Source organism: Quercus lobata, chromosome 8 (genome assembly GCF_001633185.2).
Source record: "Quercus lobata isolate SW786 chromosome 8, ValleyOak3.0 Primary Assembly, whole genome shotgun sequence".
Classification (NCBI taxonomy): domain Eukaryota; kingdom Viridiplantae; phylum Streptophyta; class Magnoliopsida; order Fagales; family Fagaceae; genus Quercus; species Quercus lobata.
This window is the reverse complement of record NC_044911.1, coordinates 15,815,931-15,839,975: the sequence shown is the minus strand read 5'-3', so window position 1 is coordinate 15,839,975 and position 24,045 is coordinate 15,815,931. Positions and strand designations below refer to the sequence as shown.

The 24,045-nt window shown below is 34.9% G+C and overlaps 1 pseudogene; it reads right to left on the bottom strand.

Moving 5' to 3' along the window:
* Positions 1–2,426: 2,426 nt before the first annotated feature.
* LOC115956482 lies at positions 2,427–19,001 on the bottom strand (annotated as a pseudogene).
* Between the last annotated feature and the right edge of the window lie 5,044 nt (positions 19,002–24,045).

The following is a 24,045-nucleotide window of genomic DNA, read 5'->3' as shown; positions in this document are numbered from 1 at the left end:
TAGTTTTTTACTTTCAATCTTATCTTTTAATCTTGCCCCTCCTAACCTAAATTCCTGGCTCCGCCACTGATCCAAAGTCGTTGGGGGTGGTTGTAAAAGCCAAAGAATGCGGCTCTGTCAGGTACAGAGCATTGAATGGCAGTAAGGGCAGCTTTCCCCGGATATTTTAGATTTTCTTTCAAAGTTAGTCCTATACCATTTTTGCCCCTCTCTTCGGTGGGACTTTGGGTTTGCCGAGGACTGAGCGGTCCTCGGCGGTATCTTAAGACTATCCTATACTCTACATTATTGGCCTTGGGCCACAGCTCTCTTCGGCTTGGGCCTTTGGACTCCCTATGAGTAAACGGGCCTGGCCCATAAGCTATTGGGCCCCACAGTTACATTCTCATACTTTCATTTCTCAAAGTGATAGAGAAAACAAATAGGTTTATTCTTTGTTCTTTTTCTACATTTATATCTTAATTTGTAATTTGTGTTAATTTTTTAATTTTAAATTATGAATAACTTTGATTATATTCTTTATATTGAATTTAAATTGTTGTTTATAGGTTTTTGGTTGTGTTATATTCTTTGAAAAAAAGAAAAAGAAAATAAAATAGTTTATATAAATTTCGCAACAAAGCTAAATAGATAAGCCTAATAAACGTTTACTATTAATAGTTTTATCAGTAATTTTTTATTAACGTGATTTAAAAAAAAAAATTGAATAGAGAGTTAATTTATTAATGTGATTTAAACTCTACTAAAGCTTTTTTAAGGGATTGGTTTAAAAATATTTCAAAGTAATTTACTAATTATTTACTACTATGTGCTAACATCTAACTAACAAAACCCACAATTGAAATACTAATCCGTATAAGATACTACTTCCAAAGATTAATATCTTAACTATTATATATTATACACTGATTTTTTTTTTCAAAAGAAGCGTTTCCCTCTCTCCCTGCAAAACAAAGGGATTATAATAAGAATTAGCTGGACAAGGGTAAGACTACACCACCTCTTTTCTACAATAAATGTTAAATTCAAATAATTTTTCATGCATATACACACACATGTAGTGTGCAATGCACGAGACTTAAACTTGGTAGGATGAAACTCACTCAAGTTTCAGTGTTTTCTTCCATGCTTTCAAGGACAAAAATTAAATTCTCATGTGAGTCTCTCTCTATTTCAAAATTTTAAATGTTTAGCAATTTAGATTGTTCTTAATTATTGAATTGAGATTTCTACTTAAACATGATTTCAATTATTGTTTTGGATAGCTTTTAACTATTAAATTCAAGGGTTTTTCATTTAAATATATGTGATAATTTGAGCCTTAAAGTTCAATGTATTATTGAAAATTATATATATATATATATATATATATTTTTTTTTTGAGAACTCTACCATCTTCCATTCAATTCTGATACCTTAATCTCACACAACATGCATTCATTATGTAACTTAAAAGTAAAATATTCATTTATTTTAATTAAATTAATAAAAAAATTATTTATATATGAATTTTGATTAAGCTGTGCATCGCACGGGCATAATGCTAGTGTTTTTTAAATTTACTATCTAGTCTTTTAGTTTTATATTTTAATTGAGTAGTTGAAGATTAGTGAAGTTAACATTATTTTCGTAGTCTTCTGACTTGTGTCCAAAGTTTTAGGAGTTTCATAATTTTATTATTGATTTAAATTTATAAATTAATAAAATGTGTGATTATATAAAAGGCTAAAATGCAAAAGTTTCTTTAGATTTTATTTTAGTCCTCTAACTTTCAAGTTTATTCAATTAAAATTTTTTCATCAACTTTTGTTATATGTTGTGATTAATTTTTTAATTTTTAAATTTTTTTTTTCAAAATTTTTAAATTAAAAAAATTCAATTAATGATTGAAAAATATTTTATGGATTTTTTATATAGAAAATTTTAACAAAAATTGATGAAAAACCCTTAATTGAATAAATCCAAAACTTAGATAACGGAAATAAAGAAAAGCAAAGCTTATAGATTGAGTTGCTCGGTTTCGTGGTCATGATCTGCTTTTTCACTATTACTTAATCTAGCCCAATTTGCACGTCTCAAGCCCACAAGGTGATGGCAAAGAACAATCTCCCCAGGCCCAATGATTGGTACCTAATTCCTACACCTTCATCTAGCATTCTCTAAAGTCTAAACAAACTCAAAATGAGCGTGGAGATCTAATAATAATAAGGTAAAATTTCACAAGAACCAAACCAAAAATGTAAAAAAAAAAAAAAAAAAAAGATTTTATGCATCTGAATGTATGTATGAAAACTCTTTATCATCTTTGTAACAAAAACCCCTTCTATAGGGGCAGGGATTTTCTCACCCATTCTGCAAATCTCTTGTGTAACTACGCTTTTACATGACAAGTAAATGCTTCTACCAAAATATATCTCTTTGCTGAGTCTTTGCTTTAGTCCCAATGATCTGTATATCTATTGTACTCTTAAGATAAATGACACTATCACTCTGAACTACGTAGAAGTATTTTACAATTAGCTCGCTTGCTTGAGGACCGACTTCTTTCTTGTCTCCCTAAACTGTATGTCCCCATCAAGAACAGAGCCGATAAACCTCTCTACTTCTTCTGTTGTCATTTCCCCAACAAACGATGCAAACTTCCTCTTCCATGGTTTGTAGGCCGCTAAGAGCTTATCTACTGATTTAAATCGTGCTTTGTCAAATGCATTTAAGAAAGCTGACTGCTTGGTGGCATCTAAGAGTGTGGGAAATAGAATCCCAAGAGCCGAAGGCTGAATTCTGTTGCCTTGTAAGTGATTTCTGAGAAACCTGAAAGCACAATTATTCATCAGACCCAAAAAAATAAAAATAAAATAACAATCATGGAGAAGGAACTTCCAATAAGTGAAAAACCTTGATTTATTGACTTTGGATGTAAAAACTTATTATATGTTCGAATCCCCCCCACCCCAATCTGATGAAATAAAAATTATTGCTCATTTTTTTAATTGGCAACTTACACACCCAGTGGGTCTTTGAACCACAACCTTACCCAGTTGAACTATATAGCTTATTGACACAGATTATTGCACAATTTTAACCTACCCACTCAACCAAGAAAAGAAACCCTACACAAGAAAATTAGACTCACCATAGATAGGATTGATTCCAGCTTCTCCCTTGCTCTGGAAGATCTGAAAGCACCAATAATGCAAACGGGAGTTGATTCTCCACATAGAGCGTCAAAATTAGAAGCCGTCAGCAGAGTTATCTGCTTCTCCTCTGTACTAGTTTTTGCCTTTCTGGTTCTTTCCTTCTTGTTCTTTTTCTCAAAACCATCAAGTAATATACTAAGATCATTAACTGCAGATTTGATGTCTTTCACAGAGATCCCTGTTTTTAGGACATGCTTCTCCCCATTTGATAGCCAACCAACTATGGCCGGAAGTGCACCAACTCCTAACCTTAAGTATGCAAACAACCTAGGAGTCAGACAATGCGATTGTAAGTACCCTCTGCCCAAGTAATATGTTGTAGGTTTAAGTCTGGAAATGAGAAAATTTTCCACCAAACTGGTTTGAAAGGAATTTCATCCAATCCATTACAGTGGCAACTCATAAAATCATCTACATGTATTATTTAAAAAATTCTATGACTCATTATATAGATAATCAGGGGCGGCTCCAGTTGGAGCCCAGGTGGTTCAAATGAACCCACTGTACTGAAACCAATATATATATATATATATATATATGTACTCTCTTTTTTGGTTTTGACTCCTAGAATAAAATTTTGAACATTTTGGTTCTATATTTTTTTTAAAACCCAGTTGAAAATAAGTTTGAATATAATTCTTTTAACAATATTTTGGTCTTTTTAAATACACATACACACACAAACAAAAAAAAAAAAAAAAAAAAAAAAAAACCAATCACAAACCAATTTGATATAAAATTTGGAAAAAAATTAATAAGCCTAACAACAAAAGTAGAAATTTGTTAATCTTAAACCTTAGAAAAAATTCACTTAGATCTTAAAAAAATTGAAATAAATCAATAAAATAGGAGATCAATTGATGAATGATTGTTTAGCTGTGTACATTGAAAGAGATATAGTTTGTAGGATTAATAATGAAGATATCATGCAACAAATTCATAATATGAAATATTGTAGAAAGCAATTATAAAACTTTATATATTTCAATTTTTTTTTTTGGTGATGTTGATACATTCAAGTTCTCTTTTATTTAAAATTTTGTATAATTTATGTATCTTATTGACCCCCTTTAAAAATAATCCTGAAGTCACCACTGTAAATCATGTCACTAAAAATACGCATGGATAGTTTTATTAATTGTCATATAGAGGCATGGAGGAATTTTCCTCCAAACCGGTTTGTAGGTTAAGGGGCCGTTTGGATTGAGTTTTTTGATAACTCAATTCTCTGTTTCCATAACTCATAACTCATAACTCAAAAATAGTGGGACCCATAGTAAAAAGGTTGTTTGACCAAACGATAACTCTGTTTCCATAACTCTGTTTCCATCACTCAATTCTCTGATTTTTGAGTTATGAGTTATGGAAACTGAAAACAACAAAAGGCTGTTTTCAGTTTCTATAACTCATAACTCAATGGCATTTCCGTAAATAAACACACATGAGGGACCCACAGCCGCAACTTTTGACCACCTTTTGACTCTTTTTTTTTTTTTTTTTTTTTTTTTTTTTTTTTTTTTTTTTTTTTTTTTTTTTTTTTTTTTTTTTTTTCTGGGGCGTTGTTCTTTTTTTTCTTTTCTTTTTCTTTCTTTCCTGGGTTGGCTGTTCGGTTTCTGGGATGCGTTTTTTTTTTTTTTTTTTCTTTCTTTTCTTTTTCTTTTCTGGGTTGGCTGTTCGGTTTGGTTTTTTTTTTTTTTTTTTTTATATAATATATATATATATATATATATTTAGCTTCGGTGAGTTGGGTGCTAAAAAAAAAAAAAAAAAATTACTGTACTGGCTGACAGGTGTGGGACCCATGAATAGTGTGAAAAAATTGAGTGATGAAAATAAAAGTGATGTTGCCAAATGAGTGTGAAAAAATGAGTGATGAGTGATGAGTGATGAGTGATGGAAATTGAGTGACGGAAATTGAGTGATGAAAAATCCTTACCCAAACAGGCTCTAAGTTTTTCCATCTGGAAATCAACCTCCCCAAAAAATTTTTAAGGCTGTCTGCCATCTACCACTCTCAACCTCCACCAAAGCAACATCTTTTTTTGGGTATGTAAACAGCCTAAGCATCTTTTTCATCATAAGAAAAAGAGTCCGATTCAATTTGCTAAGAAAGCTAACCTGGCAAGCCTAATCAATGACTTTTCTACAAAAGCATTCCATTTAAGTATATGCAAGTAAAGAAAGTGTCGTCACTCTATAAATTCATTCTTTCCAATAGATTCTGCCACTGTACACCCTATCTTATTCATTAACGATTTCAGCCAGACTGAATTAACAGTACCTTCTTTTCACTGAAGAAAGGTCTATAAAGGAAAATAAGTAAATCAAACTAATGGGCAGAGATAACATACCTGTACATCATATAAAATGAAGCGGTTGCGATACAACCCACTGTCACTGAGGACACGCCAGATAACAGGTGTATTCTTTTTGGTGGAATGAAGTATGACCCTAGGTAATTTTTCACTAGTCACAGAGGGAAACTCAAAATGCCTCAGGTCAACTCGTTTTGAAAATCTTGGCAAGTGTTCTTGGCAGAATGATTTCAAATCCTGCACAGCCAACTCACCATTGTACTCCACCAAATAAACCTTGTCACTTGATATGTATGAATAAATAAATACCCTGGGTGCTCTACAGGGATATATGCCAAGGTCCTTACAGAAAGACAGTTCTGTTTCACAGTTTATGACCTGTCAGAGGGAAAAACAAAATAAGCATGCATACACCGATCAAAGGAAAGTCAAATGCTAGAGAACACAAAGAAAAACACAGGAGTACCTGTAAAGCTCCTGCGGCGTACTGGCAGTGGCGGAGCTAGAATTTGAGTTGAGGGGGGCAAAACTTGTATAAGATATATGCATTTTATGCACATATATCTTATGTATTTAAAAAGAAAAAAAATAGAAACAACAAATATGTTAAGTAGCTAAGGTGATTTTGTTCCATTAATGATTAGGAAAACAAGTATAAAATATATATACATATATTTCATTTTTCACAACTTCATCAGCAACCAAAACGAGTCAATTAAAAAAAAAAAAAAAAAAAAACCAACAACTGTTCTCACCTTCAAAACTGAAAATAAAAATAATAGTATCAAAAAAAAAAAAAAATTTTGGGTGGGCTAGGGGGGGCAGTGGCCCCCCCTCGACCCCCCCTGGCTCCGCCTCTGCGTACTGGCAACCTCCTCTAAGATTGACTCAATATGTTGGTTCCCCTTCAATGAGGGTGTGTACGACAACAAAAGCCAAGTCATCCCTTGTTCAGTTATTTCTTTCTGAAAGACCTGTGAATTTATGGTTCCTAGAGCATTAGCATGAATGCTAATGTCATATCTAAGGCTTTTTTGGTATTTCATAATTAAAAAACATTTGCATCAAAAAATTGTATATCTTACTATTGCAAAATAACTTAGAATTGTACTGTAGCACTATGCTAAAAAAAAAAAAATATATATATATATATATATATATTTTATTCCACCTCTTAGTTGAAAAAAAGTGATGATGTGAAAGAAATAATAAAGAAAAATTAAAAAATAATATTTTAATAAAAAAGTAAAATAATAGAGTTTTGGATGTAGGGTGTATTGTAAAATGGTATGGTATAATTGATAAAGTAACTTTTTGAGATAGTAAAATAGGATAGAGTATCATTCTTCAATACTGATGCTCTTATGTTCTATGAGGAACTCCTAGGGCCAGATTGAGACTTGGTTGAACCACCAAAACCACCAAACTGAACCCCACCTTTTGTATCACCGCCAAAAAAGTCGGAAAAAATATCATTCAAGCCAAAACCAAAGAATCCAAATGAGCCTAGACCACCAAAGCCACCAAAGGAAAACGAAAATGACTTGCAGCCTCCACTCCCACCCGTACTCTGCCGTTCACCAGGTCTGAAAGTATTCTGACAGTGGCGGCGCCACGTACAGGTCAGGGTGTTCCTAGGAACACCCTGACCTGAAAAAAATTAAAAAAAAAAAAATTATATTTAATCTATGCTAGGAACACCCTCATCCCAAAATTAGGAACACCTTGAATAAAAAATTAGGAATACCCTCAAATTAAATAATTAAAAAAAAAATTTATCTGTCCTACTTTCAAGCCAAAAAAAAACCCAAAAAAAAATTTTGAACTAAAATCTGAAAAAAAAAAAAAAAAAATTTGTTAACAGAAGCCAAGCCCACGGCAAACCCGGAAAGCCCAACATAATACGGAGGTAGCAAAACCCATGATTCTCACCAAAAAAAAAAAAAAAAATAGAGCAAATCAGAAATCAAACCACGGTCACGTCGTTGGCAGAGATCAAGACAGTCTATACTCTATACAAAGCAAAAACAAATCAAACCCCATTACCCAACACTGCAATACAGAGGCGTTTATCAAAAAAAAAAAAAGAAACCAAATACAGAGCAAAAGAGAAACAAAATACAGAGCAAAAAAGAAACCCCAAACCCAGAGCAAACCAAACCCACGGTGGCGCCGCCACTGCTCGCAGGCGCAGCTCGCTCCGTGACCTCCGCCGCTCCTCGTCTAGTTGTCGTCGCTCGTCGCCCACTGTCGTCGCTCGTCGCTGGCCCGTCGTCGCTTGCCCGTCGTCGCAGATCAGAACGGTCTCACTGTCTCAGCTGTTCCGCCGTCGTCGCTTGCCCGTCGCCAGTCTGCCTCAAGGTATTTCTCCCCCTTTTTCTCTCTGACTCTCTCTCTCTCTCTCTCTCTCTCTCACACACTGAAATGAAAACCATGAAATGATGAAATGCAAAAGTCTGATGCCTCTCTCTCTTTTTATTCTAGTCTTTAAGTCATTAACTCTCTCTCTCTCTTTTGAAATTTGAACTAGAATAATCTGATTGGCTGGCTGTGCCGAATCTTTACTCTTTTTTTTTTTTTTTTTTTTTTTTTTGGGAACCAATCTTTACTTTTAACTTTATTTTGTTTTTTTTGTCTGTTTTTTTTGGCTTTATCTTATAGCTTTATTCGTTACTTTTGTCTGTTGGGCAGTGACTCAGTGTGTTGCTGATTAGTAATATGTATTGTGATTGTAAAATTTTCTGATTGGCAGGTTGTGATTGGGGGATGATTTGTGCTTGTCTGTTGAGTGGGGTAGGGATAAATGGGCTGATGGGCAGTGGGCACATGGGGCCGGGTAGTAAATGATAATTAAAGCAGTATAATGTGTTGCACATTACACTGCTTTTATTATGCTGCACATGAGATGTATAATGTTTAGCTCTTTTAGTGTAATGTGCACAAAGAACTAAACAATATAACAAATTAAAGTAATATAATTAATAACAAATAAATTAAAGTAATATAGTTTATTGTTACGCTAAACAATAATAATTAAAACAGTATAATTAATCAATGCATTATAAAAGACAAATAAATTAAATTATGTTATGCTAAATAATAATTAATAATTTTATAATTAATGAAACAATAATGTAACAAATTATAGTTTATAAAAAACAAACAAATTAATAAAACAACTAAACAACAATAATTAATAATTTTATTAATATTTCAAATAAACTTATAGTTTTTTGTTTATTCTTTTGCTAGAATTATGGACAAATATTTGATAAGAAAACCACGTACCCAAGATTCAGCTCCTGCACAAGATTCTTCTTCATCTTCTAAGCGAATTCGTGTTGACTTTAACTTAGAGAATCTTCCTTCAGATCCTGGGCTACGAGAAAAAATATCATCTTATCATCCTAATGATCGTGATGAAATAAGAAGATATTATTTAACAAAAGGCCCTTGTCAACCTGTTTTACACAGTGATGATTACCCTATATCTTTTTTTTCTGGAAAGCCTCGTCGATTTTTATCCAAATGGTATAAAGATAGATGCTGGTTGGAATATAGTATAGACAAAGATGCAGTATTCTGTTTTTATTGCTATCTATTTGGACAAGATGTTGGTAAGCAAGGGGGAGGTGACACTTTTGTAACGAAGGGATTCAAACTTTGGAATCAGAAAGATAAGTTAAATTCCCATGTTGGAGGAGTTAATAGTGCTCATTACCAAGCTGTCCAGAAGGGTAATGATTTGTTGAACGAAAAGCAACACATTCAAAGTGTTTTTGTTAAGCAATCAAATCAAGATAAAATTGACTATCGGATTCAATTAAATGCAATAGTTGATTGCATAAGATTCCTTTTATGCCGGAGATTAGCTTTTCGTGGTCACGATGAATCTCAAAGTTCAAGTGATAAAGGAAATTTCCTTGAGCTTGTACAATTTTTGGGGGGATCACAATGAATCTATTACTGAAGTGTTGCAAAAAGCTTCGAAAAATTGCAAGCTTACCCACCCTGACATTCAAAAAGATATTATGAATGCAATTGCACGTGAAACATCCAAAGCCATCATCAAGGATCTTGACAATGGGTTCTTTTCAATATTAGTTGATGAGTCACGTGATATCTCAGTGAAAGAACAAATGGCTCTCGTTCTTCGTTATGTGAACAAAGAAGGAATTATTATAGAGCGATTCCTTGGTATTGTACATGTAGCAAGTACTACCGCTTTGTCACTCAAGCATGCTATTGAATGTTTACTTTGTGAACATAATTTGAGTTTATTGAACCTACGTGGGCAAGGTTATGACGGGGCTAGTAATATGCAAGGTGATATCAATGGTCTTAAAACTTTAATTATGAAAGAGAACAAGTCAGCATTTTATGTCCATTGTTTTGCTCATCAACTTCAATTGACACTTGTTGCTGTTGCTAAAAATCACATTAACATTGCTGAATTTTTTTATGTGGTTAGTAATTTAGTAACTGTTGTTGGAGGCTCTTGTAAGAGACGAGATGCTCTTCGAGATACACAATTTGCCAAAATTAAAGAAGATTTAGAGAATGGTGTACGTAGAAGTGGGCAAGGTTTGAATCAAGAGACAAATCTTAAACGTCCTGGTGATACACGTTGGGGATCATATTATGGGACCATTCTCAGTTTGATTTTGATGTTCTCTGCTATTGTTGATATACTAGAGATTATTGAAGAAGATGGCCTCTCCGACCAAAAAGTTGAAGCTCGATCTATTATGAGGTCAATTCTTTCTTTTGAATTTGTCTTTGCTCTACACTTGATGAAAAATATTTTAGGGATCACAAATGAGTTGTTAATAGCATTACAAAAAAAAAAATCAAGATATAGTAAATGCTATGGATCTTGTTAAAGTGTCTAAGCAACGGTTGTAAGTGATGAGAGATGATGGATGGGCATCTTTATTGGCTGAAGTATCTTTATTTTGTACCTCACATGATATTCCTATCTTGGACATGGAAGCGATATTTGTAGTTAGTGGGAGGCCGCGACGCAACACCCAACAAAATACAAATTTACATCATTATCGTGTTGAGCTATTCTACACAGTCATAGATATGCAACTTCAAGAGCTTAACAACCGTTTTTCTGAGGCGAATACTGATTTGCTACTTTGTATGGCTTGCTTGAATCCAAGTAATTCATTTGTGGCTTTCGATAAGGAAAAGTTGATACGTCTAGCTAAGTTCTATCCCTCTGATTTTCTTGGGACAGATATTTTGGCACTTGACTCTCAACTGCAGAATTATATTTTTGATATGCGCAGCAATGACTTCTTTTTAGAACTTCAAGGAGTTAGTGAACTTGCTGAAAAGTTAGTGAGCACAAGAAAACACGAGACTTATCCATTAGTCTATTTGCTAGTGAAGCTAGCTTTGACCCTTCCAGTTGCTACTGCAACAGTAGAAAGAAGTTTTTCAGCAATGAAATATGTAAAGAATGAACTGCGCAATCGAATGGGAGATCAATGGATGAATGATTGCTTGATTGTGTATATTGAAAAAGATGTAGCTTGTAGCATTGATAATGAGACTATTATGCAACGATTTCAAAATATGAAAACTCGTAGAAAGCAATTGTAAATTCTATGTATTTGTGTATTTTTTGATTGTTGTTGTTGTTGTCAATATATAAAATTTTCTTTTTATTAGATTGTGTAATTTATGTTTATTGAGGAACATCCTGAAAAAATTTCCTGGAGTCGCCACTGTATTCTGACCATGTCCTGGTCCACCACCACCACTTGTGAAGTAAGTAAATCCATCATTGTCCTGGGAATAGCCAGCATCAAATCTAGGACTGGCCTTCTCATCTTCGTACATATCATAATTATTTTTACTAGGACTAGCCTGGTCAACCACCACCACTTTTACATGATTTATTTAATTTATAATTTATTATTACTATTTGTTTGATAATTTTGTTTTAATTATTTATTTTTTGAAATTTAGTTTACAAATGAATATTCATCAAGTCACAAAAATAATACTAATTTTAAAAAAGCTAAAAATTCTTTGTAATAAAACTTTAATAGAGTAGTATTATGCTATTTTAAAATAATTTCAGTTAAAGTAAATTATATTAATAATTCTAATGTATTTATGATATATCACATGACATAAGAAGGGGTAAAAACAAAATTTCAACAACAAATAAGAAATCAATTTTTTTTATTAAAATAGAATATTATATTAATTTTTAATTCGAAAACTAACAATACTAAATTATTTATAGTATTGATATATATTTCAAGCCGTCATTACAATGAGAAAGTATTTTGTATCAAATGATACATTGTTTGTTTTTAAAAAAAAATGATACTATGTCAACATTATCAAAATTCAATAAGTATGAGACATGTCAGAAAAAAATAATTAACTCAATAACAAATGAAAAATATGCGTTAGCAGTAGTTATTTTTACACATGTCTCTAGTTTATTGAATTTTGATACAAATGGCGTAGTATCATCTATATACTATTTAAGGGGTTTTTTCTGTTTGGACTAACTTTTTTTTTTTTGTTACAAAATACCTCTACAGTCTAGGTTTAAATAAGGGCAAAACTTTGTACAAATGCTTCTTTAACTTTTACGTAACAAAAAAAAAAAAAAAAAAATTAACTGCTTACAATCAAAAGACTTGCTTGCTATACAAAGAAAGAGAAAGAGAATACAAATCGACGGAACTAAACATAGACTTGCAAAAAACAATTCCCTTCACTCCATAGTTTCAATTTCATCTTAATTGCTACTCTAGTCATTGTGACTTTAAAATATCAAGCGGTTGGAAGGAAGAGTCAATCCCAATCAACCCGATTAAAAGAAATAAAAAGAAGAAAAAAAAAGGAAATCAAAAACTTCCATTGCCAACTGATAAAGACTTTAATGGAATTAGAGTTTAGGGTAGGTCACTTCAAGGGGACCTAGGCTTCCATAGCTAAGAAAGTGATTGGAATGATTAAAGGAATGGAGGGAGAGAGAGAGAAAGAGAGATGAAAAAGGAAGTATTAACATTCAGAGTATTGTTCATATGTCCAACAGATACAATGCTTTCTCACTATATACACATCTCACAACCTAACTAACTACTTGGATCTTCAGCTGAACTAACCACCTCTAATTGCAACATCACTAACTGCCTTCCAGCAATACTACCCTACAACACATATTACAGTACAATGGTACATCCTACAGCTCATGCTACTATACAATGGTACAAGCCTTCACCTCAACACAATACAATAGTCCATATGCAATACAAGAATATAGGTGCCTAACACCAACATCTACCGTCCCTTCGGAATAGCTATCGATTAGTTTTTCTCTTTGCTTTTTAGTTTGAGCATTAATTATGATTAGGTTTTTATAATTTGGTTGGATTCTTTTTCAATTTGACTTTCTGGGTTATATTTCTAATTAAGGTATTTGAGTTAGATTTGTATTTCTTTTGGGTATTTGGTTAAATTGATGTGTGGGTATCTACATATGGTGTCTGGTTAAAACTCAAATGAATGGAATCAAAGTCTTAAGTGAGTTTTGCTCTCTTTTGGATACTTTGAAGATCAAAATAGAGCAATAGATTATTCTAGAAAAAATAAATATAAGCAACACGAAGAGGGTAGGAATAAAAAAATGGCAATTGGACTTTTTCCTTATCTAGCTATTTTAGAAGCATTAATGTGGATCTCTTTGGGGGATGCTTTCCAATTTCTTCAATGTATTATTTTTTTGAAGAATTAGGTATTAAATTCAGATAGTGGGTATGAAAATTTTAATATTTTGTTGAATTCATTCTTTTCCCAATTTATTACACATGGTACAATCTTAGGTATCTTTTTTTAAAAAAAAAAAAAAAAAGTCTCCTTATGATATGTTGTGATCAAATTGTATTTTAATAGAAAAGACATTTCCCAGAGCCTCAAAAATTATTTGCAAAAAACAGTAAAACCCAAATAAAATCAAATGCAATCCAAATAGTAGTTATATTTATTGCAAGTAGTGGTAATGTTTATTTTTCATGACTTTGTTTTGGCCATAAGGAGATGATTGTTGAGAGATTGAATACATATTGGATTGCTTTCAAATTTTCTTTGTTAGTTTTATGTGTATTTTTTTTTGTTAAAATAAAAATATATGGGAGAAGTTGTGTGTTTTGTATTTGCTTAAGTTGATAGAAGTCTTGATGGTGATATATGTTTGTTTGTCAAAGTTCAACAAAGGCAAGTGTGTGGTGTGGAGTCTGATACGGGTGCACCCACTTTCTAATTCAATCAATTTTTATATATATACAATCCTGTATATACATCAAATCCCAAATTTCATCATCCCGCCATTGACCACAAATGAGTGACAAAATTTTGACCCAATTATAGAAGTAGGAAGCTTTTATTTTGTGTTCTTAAAGAATGATTTTCCTAATAGGTTCTAGCTTTCTTTTATGAATTTTTTCTTTCACCTGTAATAATTTTTCTAAAGAATGATTGCCAATATAGATGTCATCAACCATAGATTTTGATGCTCTGGAAAAACTTTTATCATTCTTGATTGCATGCACATACCTACATAATATATAACTATGCTATTACTTGTAGAAGAACTGTAATGCGCTATTCTTTTGTACTTATTTACGGATATATCCTTATGGTGTTTCAGATCTGTGAATGCTGGGATTAGTTTCAATTTTAGGGAAACATTGATACCTATTCAACTTTAAATTAATTCTAATTCTAACTAGCCTTTGAGCATGAGCTTTCTTTTATTTTTTTTGGGTAAATGTTAATAATTTGCATCCACTATAATTTGGGATTACTACATTGATCATTGCATTAATAAAATTGCTAAAAATGATTATAATTACGGAAAACTAGTCTTTGAGCACACACATGAGGCTCTTTTATTTTTTTGGTAAAAGTTAATACTTTGCATCTATTATAAGTTGAAATTATTACATTTTCTAATCACCAAAAAAAAAAAAAAAAAAAAACTAGGGGTTTGGTGAGTATTATGCATTTGTGAGTGATTTTTTTTTTTTTTATCATACCCCTAATTTTTTTTTTTTTTTTTTGTGATTAGAAAATATAATAATCCCAAATTATAATAGATACAAATTATTAAATTTTATCCAAAAAATAGAAGAGCATCTGAATGCGCATGCTCAAGGCTAGTTTGATATAATATACTTTTTCCCATTAAAATATGGTTATTTGGGTTAATGGTGGACAAATTTTTTGTGGTCCCAAAGAAAAGAGGGTCAAAGTGTCAAATTGCCAAATAACGCTATACACAAATGTAGCGTTTGATATGGGGTAATGTTTTAAGATTTCTAAGAATGTTTAAAGATTCTCATGTTTGGTTGCAAATCACACTAGAGAATCAGATGCCAAGGGAATCTGGATTCCCTCTTTAACCCCCTTTTAGTAGAAATGTGGAATATTATCTTTAAAATAGATGGGTATCTAGATTCTCAAGCTTAAAGGAAATTATATTTTTTATAAATTGACAATTTTAATCATTTTTCCTCATCATTTAAGCAATTGAGATAAAATATAAAACAAATCATCAATATCTTTTCCTTTGTCTTTATCTTTATCTTTTTCTGTCAAAACAACATAAATAGGATAGACAACTCTGTTGATATATTCATTTTTTCTTCTTTTAGACTATAGTTTTAATGAATTTGTCATAATTTATAGTTTATATTTTGTTTTTCATTATTTATTTAGAGGAAGATTATCATTATTTTTTTTTTAAAAAAGACTTATATTGGATTTACAAATTTAAGGATAGAATGGAAAAAATAAATAATTCAGTTAAAATTTCTGAGAGTAAACCAAACATTATAATATCACATTTCTAAGAATTTTATTAAATTACTAATAAAACAAAATATAAAAATAGTTACATTCTTAAATATTCAAACAGTAAAGCATCACATTTTCAAGAATTTAGATGTCAAGGGCAATGTAAATTCCCCTAGATTCCCGTACCAAGCGCCGCCAAAAAGTTGTTCAGCAATACTTGGGCTTCGCTTAGCTGTAACCTGGTTTTTGAACACAGCCAGAAAAAGTTCCTTCACCTGGTTTTAGAATCTAAATTAAATACCAAATACCAATTTCTTAAATAATCCCAATCTCACTCGCAACAATTAACACGCTCCTCCGTGATTGGCTCCTCTTTCTTCGTCTGGGCACATATAACTTTTTAATAACATGGTGAAGATAAACTTGACTATATATATATATATATATATATATATATATATATATATTTGAGAAAGAATTTGACGATATCGTGGTTTGCTTTTTTAATTAAAATTTTTAAAAGGTTAAGATAAAAAGTTAAGGTATATATAAAAATTATATTCACAATATTTTCACAACAAATTCTAAGTGGAATATTGTTATTTACTATTAGTGAGGGAAAAGAAAGTAGTTTCAGTAATAAGATTCAAATTAAAATCAATAACAATTTATCACTAAAAATTTATTGTGAAAGAGTTGTGAAAATATTGTTAATATAATATTTATAAGCTACAAAATCAACATCTTTTTTACTTCTCTTAAGTGGACGAAGACCGGACCAACATGACTATTAAAATTCAAAAATTAAAACCGTAAGCAAGCTTTTGAATTCCAGAATCCACTGAAAGCCAAAAAGGAAAGTAAAAGAAGAATTCACTGGTTTTGTCAAATTCTTGATCATTGGGAAATTAGCTAGAAATATAAAAAGGTACCCATGTAGTTTGCATGCACAAGTAAGTACATATGCACTACAAGCACTCAACACGTAGTGACTTTCATGTGGAGTAAGTAATACCGGGGGAGCTAAGAAATATTCAAGTGGTACTCAGACCAGCCAAATTGAGTAATACTACAATAAAATTTATAACTTTGCCACACATATTGCCTATTTGTCAAGTTGTAAGTGGTGAAGTTGTAGATCAACATACACATACCACTTATAATTCATCACATAAGCAAATTGTAGCATAAATAATTGTGGGTTTTGTTATAGTACTGGCATTATTTCAATTAATTTTGTTATTCTTCTCTACTTTTTTTAACCTTTTTATATCCAAATTGATTTTTATATGCAATAATAATTAAAACATATTCATAAGTAAAGAAACAGAATTTTCAATATAAAACTATAATACGAAAAGAATGAAATAATTTTAAATGCATAGAACAATAAAACTAATATCAAAGTAATTATTGTAACTTTAGTTAATCACCCAACAACCTCAACATATCCAAACAAAGACCAAGTTAAGACATAAATCATCTAACCATAATAAAATTAATTTTATATAAAGAATCATGTAAATTTCAATCCAAAAAAGAAGAAGATGATATATATATATATATATATATATAATTTTTTAAAAGTTTAATTTACGCTTGCTGGTCGATACATGGTGAAGGAAATATGAAATCTAATTTCTAGTTTTGATATTAGTGTTGAGAGAGAGAGAGAGAGATAAATAAATTGAATGACTAACGTTGATAATATATCATATGTGAAACTTGCATACGAAAATTGAAATCTCAAGTTGAGATTTAGAATTTTTTCATAAAAAGTGTGCCTAAATATCAAACATGGACAGAAAACAAAGATCACAAGGAAGTGAAATTTGTGGTGTACGATGCCATGAAATAAGAGGGTGTGCTCCACGAAATTGAATTTTCCTAGTGACAACGATGTGTTAGGGACTTGTGGGTGTGGCGGTCCTCACATAGAGGTTTCAAAAAAGCAGGCTAGAAGAAGGTATGTAACACATTCATGCATGTCTTTTTTAGAGTACTAGTATATTTCTCTACGTATCAATTTTGTTTCCTCTCTGCCCCTGCTAGTCTCACACCACAAAGAGACAAATCTCATCAATAAAATGTGATGAAGCGTAAGTTCGTCAGTCAGAGATAGCAGATGGAACTGACCTTTAGCTCGGGTGATAGTGCCCTCAAAGTGGTCACTGGTGTGGTGCCTGCCACAAAGTCTCCGATGCCAAAGTCAATACCAAGAAGTTACTGATGAAAGAATAATGCAATATCACAAAGCGAGAAAATATATCTGAAAGTATCTTCGTACCTCCTGTTGGTGATGTGAGAGCCTTATATATAGGTTCCCTTGGATTCTAACCGTTGTGGTTAATAATGGGATGTTAATGCCCTTCTTGGTAACGTCTCTTGCTTAATATCGGGGTCTTAATGTGCTTTCAATGGTCTGCATAGCTGTTGTTGTAACCGTCCGATGTGTTATTGGTGGTATTGAATGGGCCTGATGCCTTTGTCAGCGATGGAGGCACTTGTCTCGGTTCGTCCATGAGGATGACTTCGTCTGTAACGTTATGTTTGTCTGTAGTTGGTTTCGTCAGTCCTATCAGCTGCCCCCAGATTCTGTGGTCATCTTGACATGTCACGACGGTTATGGAAGGTGAAGAGGTTTTTTTTTTTTGGACTTGTAAGTAACTCTTTTTGGGACTTCGCACCGCATTAAATGAGTAGTGGCGGCTCTTCATAGGGAGTGGCCACGTGGCGCTTTTTGTTTGGTGGGGTTAATGCTCCGCTTTGTGGGACTATTGGGCTTCCCGCTGGTTTTCAATCGTTTTTGAGCCTTGATTTAAAACTTCTCCTCTTTTAGTTTCCTTTACTTTTCAAAAAACAAAAAAAAAACTTCCAATCACTGTTCTGAGCGATTTTTTCGAACCTTCATTCTGCAAATCTTCTCTAAACCAGTGTGCTACGCCTTGGTGTTGAGGTATGTTTTCCTTTACATGTTTTTACCTTTTCCTCCTATCTTACTGTAATATAGCCTCTGATTCTCTTTTTCTTTTCTTCTTTTGCTTTTTGTTGGCCTTCGATTTTCTTGGGGATTCAACTTGTGTTGTCTCCCTTTGCCTCTTTTTTTTTTCTTTTTTTCTTTTTTTTGTATTTCCATGGTTAATAGTTCTGAGGTTAGGATAGCTTGCCCATCAATTCCCTTTCTTTTTGTGCGCCTAGGAGGGTCTTTAGGTGTTTTCCCACATTTAGAGAATTTTGTTTTTGAGGGCAATTGTCTGAGTGTTGTTTTGGGCAACTTGCAGCCTTTGCTTCGCCAATCACTTAATTGGTTCGAGGGTCTGGTGAGAGAGAGAGAGAGGTGATGTCTGAGGTTAGGTCTAGCGACCTCGAGACTGGGTTATCGTCTAATGGTGAACCAGTGGAGGGAGATACAGCCGTCTCTGTCCCTTGAGAGGTTAGGGCTTTTTATGCCCTCGGGGAGGTGTGCGGTTTGGATGCCGACACTGTGAGTAGATTCAAGGATAGGTTTCAGTTTCTGGAGCGGGTTCATGTTTGTCGACCTAATGATGAGGATAGGGCCTGTCATTTTTTCGCAGGTGAGGTATGTTTTTATGAGTCAGCCTTCACCTGCAGGCTTAGGCTCCCCGTCCACCCATTCCTGTTGGAACTTCTGGCCCATTTTGGTATTGCTCCCGGGCAGTTTATGCCCAACTCATGGAGAATTGTGGTCAACTGTATGCAAATATGGTTGGTCGTTAACGGAGACATGATTAAGGTAGGTGAACTCACCTACCTATACCATTTGAAAGAGTCAAAGGAGTATGGATACTATGAGTTAGTCCCTTGGGAGAGAAGAACAAGAATTGTCAAGGGTTTACCTTCGTTCTTCAGATATTGGAAATTGCGATTTTTCTTTGTGTCCGGGGATGATTTTGAGACTCAATCCAGTAGGGATTGGGGTGATATCCCGAGGTTGCTTCGTCGGTGGGGAACCCCGACTTTAGGTGTGTCAGTATTTCTCCCTGTTGCTTTAGTTTTGCCGTTTTTGATGTTTATTGTCACTAACTCCTTTACCTTTTGTTTGGCATAGTTAAGAGACGGCCTAAGCTTAAAAGCAAGCATAAGGAGCGGATCGAAACTGCGATAGGATACGCAGAGACGATTGAAAGTTGGGACGATCTGGTTGATCCCTGGACCCTTGCCTTCTACAACCTTGGACCTGACCTGTCTCCTTACGTTCTTTGTAACATCGGTATTAAAGGAAAGAAAAGTAAGTATTGTCATCGTCAATGTTGACTCATCTCATGTACACTTTAGGTTTTCTGTTAAGTGTTTTTCTCTTACAGAAATGATGACCAAGTTCAACAAGGATATTTACGTGAAGATGAGGTCCAAGAAGGATGAGCCGCTATCAAACATTGGGAAAAAGGTAGTGCGCGTTACCGGGAAAGGTCCTTCCGTAACTCCTCTTGGCTCCGTCACTCCCATAGTTTCTGTTACTGAGACGACGAGGATGGCTTCTCCAGCCACGTTGGTAGAAGAGATCCCTACCCCGGGTTCCAAGAGGCCACGTGTATCTAGTAAGGAGATGGAGAAGGTTGATTCTCGGTCGTCCACCATATGAGATGACGAGAGATTGGCAGTGGACAGGGCTCATGAGGTCATGACTGTAGCAGACTTGAGGACCCTCTTTGACTTGCCTCTTAACGAGGTTGCATCTCGTCACATTCATAGGCTTGTTCAGGTTAGGTTTTAACTCTTTTTTTTTTTTTGGTGCTAACGACTTAAAAACTTCTTTCCAGGTGTTGGGGGAAAGTCTTCACATCACCTCTGAGTATTTTACTCAAGAGGCTAAAGTGGCGTCCTTAACATCTAGAATGGAGGCCTTGGAAAGGGAGAATTCTGAGTTGAAGAAGAATATAATTGTTTCTATGGACGAGATTACCTCTTTAAAGGCAAAGGTCAAGACCCTAGATGACGACCTTAGAGTTGAGCGCAAATTGACTCTGGAGAAGGACGAGCAGCTCCTTTTTGCTAAGGAAAAAGTTAAAACAATTGTCCCCAGATCAATTGAGCCTTCCAGACAACTGACGAGTACAACACAGTACTTTTTAGTTGGTACTTCAAAGGCTTCGAGCTTCTCAGGAGATATCTAGTCAAGCATCCTACTGGGGTCGACATGGAGAGTTTGGACCTGGAGGAGGTTGACAAAGAGATGGCGACGGACGAAGCTGCTCAATCCTCTGCTCCAGAAGGTGATGCCCCTGAGACCACTACTGACGCTCTGGCTGGTGAAAATTTTGTTGCTGATGCTTGACCTGGTTACTTAGAAATTTTTTTTATTTTTGTGGATGCTCGTCATGTTTTGGGCCTTTTTTTTTTTTTTTTTTTTTTTTTTTTTTTTTGTAAATCTAATTTCAAAACAATTACTTGTTATCCCGTTTTGAGGACAATGTTTGTGGCCCAGCGTTTATGGGTCTTTTTTTTTTTTCTTTGGGTATAACAACAATGGTAATTGCCCTTGGTTTTTGGGCTTTTAATTGAATTTGTTGCATACTTACTTATTCATCAAATGCTTGAGCAGTTTTACATTCGTCCATACCTTTTACTTAGCATAAATCTTTAGCTGTGACCTTTTCCCTCCATTCGTCACTGATTTGCTGCTTAGCCTGCAACTCGCCATCCTTCAGAAGGCCTTGGGTACAGCCTGTGCTTTGTTTTGATTTGTTGCAAGGTTCTTGTCCCCTTTTTTTTTTTTTTTTTTTTTTTTTTTTTTTTTTTTTTTTTTTTTTTTTTTTTTTTTTTACGTGAATTCGTCGGTAACCTGCATCCGTCAAGTGGAATCTTACTTGCGCTCGCTAAAGGATTGTGCCTGCATTAGTGGCTCACCTCCGTCAAGGCGGAGTCTTGTTACTCGACTTATACCCATTCGTGGGTTTTGTTAGGTTTATGGATTCGTCAGTAACTTACATACATCAAGGCGGAATCTTGTTACTTAGCCTTTTAACTTACACCCTTTCAAGTGATTTCGTCATGTCTGTGGCTTCGTTAGTAACTTACATCCGTCAAGGTGGAATCTTGTTACTTAGCCTTTTGACGTGCACCCTTTCAAGGGATTTCGTCATGTTTGTGGCTTCGTTAGTAACTTACATCCGTCAATGCAGAATCTTGTTACTTAGCCATTCTGTGGCTTACACCCATTAGAGGGATCGTCAGTAACTTACATCCGTCAAAGCGGAATCTTGTTACTTAGCCATTGAATGCCGTACGATTGACTAGACCTGCTTACATAAAGACATTAGATGAATAATTCTTTTATTAATTTCAAGAATGAATATATTTTTTTGTTACATCTATTGGTGGTACTTCTTTCAATGCTCAATGTTCCATGGTCGAGGGAGTCTCTGTCCGTCCATGATTTCCAGGTGGTAACTGCCTTGTCTTGAGTAGTGAATGACTCGGTAAGGTCCTTCTCATGTGGGACCCAGCTTTCCTTGGGTAGGGTCTTTAGTTGCTATGGTGGTCTTGCGTAGGACAAGGTCACCTATGTCCAGTCGTCTGAGTTTAACCCTCTTATTGTAGTATTCGGCCATCTTCAGCTGGTACTTTGTCATCTTGCTGGAGGCTTTGTCTCTTACTTTGTCCAAACAGTCCAGGTTGAGTCGCAGTTCATCATCATTGCACTCTTCATTGAACGTCTCTCACCTAACGCTTGTTACTCCTACTTCGACAGGGATTACTGCTTCAGTGCCATAGGTAAGCCTGAAGGGGGTTTCTCTTGTTGGGGTTCTTGCCGTGGTTCTGCAAGCCCACAAGACATTTGGTAATTCTTCTGACCAGGCACCCTTCGCATCATCCAGTTTGGCTTTGATAATCTTGAGCAACGTTCGATTCGTTACTTCCGTCTGTCCGTTTGCCTAGGGATGCCTTGGGGATGAGAACTGATTTTTGATTCCAAGGCTTGAACAGAAGTCTCTGAAGCCTTGGTTGTCGAACTGCCTCCCATTATCTGATATAATCGTCAAGGGAATCCCGAACCTGCAGATTATATGCTTCCACACAAAGCTTCGAATCCTTGCCTCGGTGATTGTTGCTAGAGCCTCTGCCTCAACCCATTTTGTGAAGTAATCAATATCAACTAGTAGGAATTTTACCTGACCTTTACCTTGGGGTAGTGGGTCGACGATGTTGATTCCCCATTGTGCAAATGGCCACGGGGAGGCTATCATCGTCAGTCTCTTTACTGGAAGCCATTGCACATTCCCGTATTGCTGGCACTTGTTGCATTTCTTGACGATTTCAACAGCGTCTACCTGCATAGTAGGCCAGAAATAACTTGTTCGGATTACCTTGTTTACCAGGGATCTGGGGCCGGCGTGGTCGCTGTAAACTCCTCCATGGATTTCTTCTAGTATGTATCTGGCTTTTTCTTTATCGACACACTTCAAGTAAGGCATGGAGAAGCCTCTCTTGTATAAGGCGTTATTGAGGATCGTGAACTTAGCCGCCATCTTCTTGATCTTTTTAGCTTCTTCTGTATTCTGAGGGAGGTGCCCGTCTTGGAGGAAAGACATTATTGGTGTCATCCAGCTGTTTGCACTCCAAATGGTGAATGTTGGGACCTCTTCAATGCTGGGGTGCTTCTGGACTTCCATCGTCAAGTCCGTGCTAATCTCCCATTTTTCTGACGATGCTAGCTTCGAGACTTCGTCTACCCCCATATTCTGACTTCTTGGGATCTGTACGAACTTCACTGTATCGAACTCCTGAGTCAGATGTTTCGTCAGCCTGAGGTATTTCTGCATTCTTTCTTCCTTTACTTAGTACTCCCCCCTGATCTGCCTGATCACTAGTTTTGAATCATTTTGGACTAACAAGTTCTTAGCTCCAAGCGCCTTTCCAAGCCTCAATCTCGTTAGCATCCCTTCGTGTTCAGCTTCGTTATTGGTAGCCGAAAATTTCAGTTGAACTCCATACTTAAGCATCTCTCCGTCGGGGGTGGTTATGACGATCCCTACTCCCCCCCCCTCCTTTGGGCTGACGAACTATCAATTTGTATTGTCCATCGCTCAATTTCTTCGGTGAGGCTATTCTCGTCCGGTAAGGTGAACTCTGCGATGAAGTCTGCCAAAGCTTGCGCCTTGATTGCTGTTCTGGGATGGTACCCAATGTCAAATTGACTAAGTTCAATCGCCCACTGGACCATTCTTCCGGCTGCCTCAGGTTTGTTCATCAATTTCTTGATTGGTTGGTCCGTCATCATGAGGATGGGATTTGCTTGGAAGTATTGCCTTAGCTTGCGTGAGGCTACTATTAACGCAAACGCGATCTTTTCAATCTGTGGATACCTGGACTCAGCCCCTTGGAAGGCTTGGCTGACGTAGTAAACTGGGAGCTGCTTCTTGCCTTCTTCTTTAATCAAGGTTGCACTCATTGCTGAAACTGACACTGCCAAGTATAAATACAAGTCTTCCCCTTCTTTGGACAGGCATAAGAGGGGTGGACTACTCAGGTAACGTTTTAGTTTTTTGGAACGCTGCTTCACATTCATCGATCCAGGCGAAAGCCTGTTTCAAGGTCTTGAAAAAGGGTAGGCACTTGTCCATAACTCTGGAGACGAACCTGTTTAAAGCTGCAATCCTTCCTGTGAGCTTCTGGACTTCCTTGACGGTTCTGGGTTATGCCCTGTTGATTATGGCTTGCACTTTCTCTGGGTTTGCTTC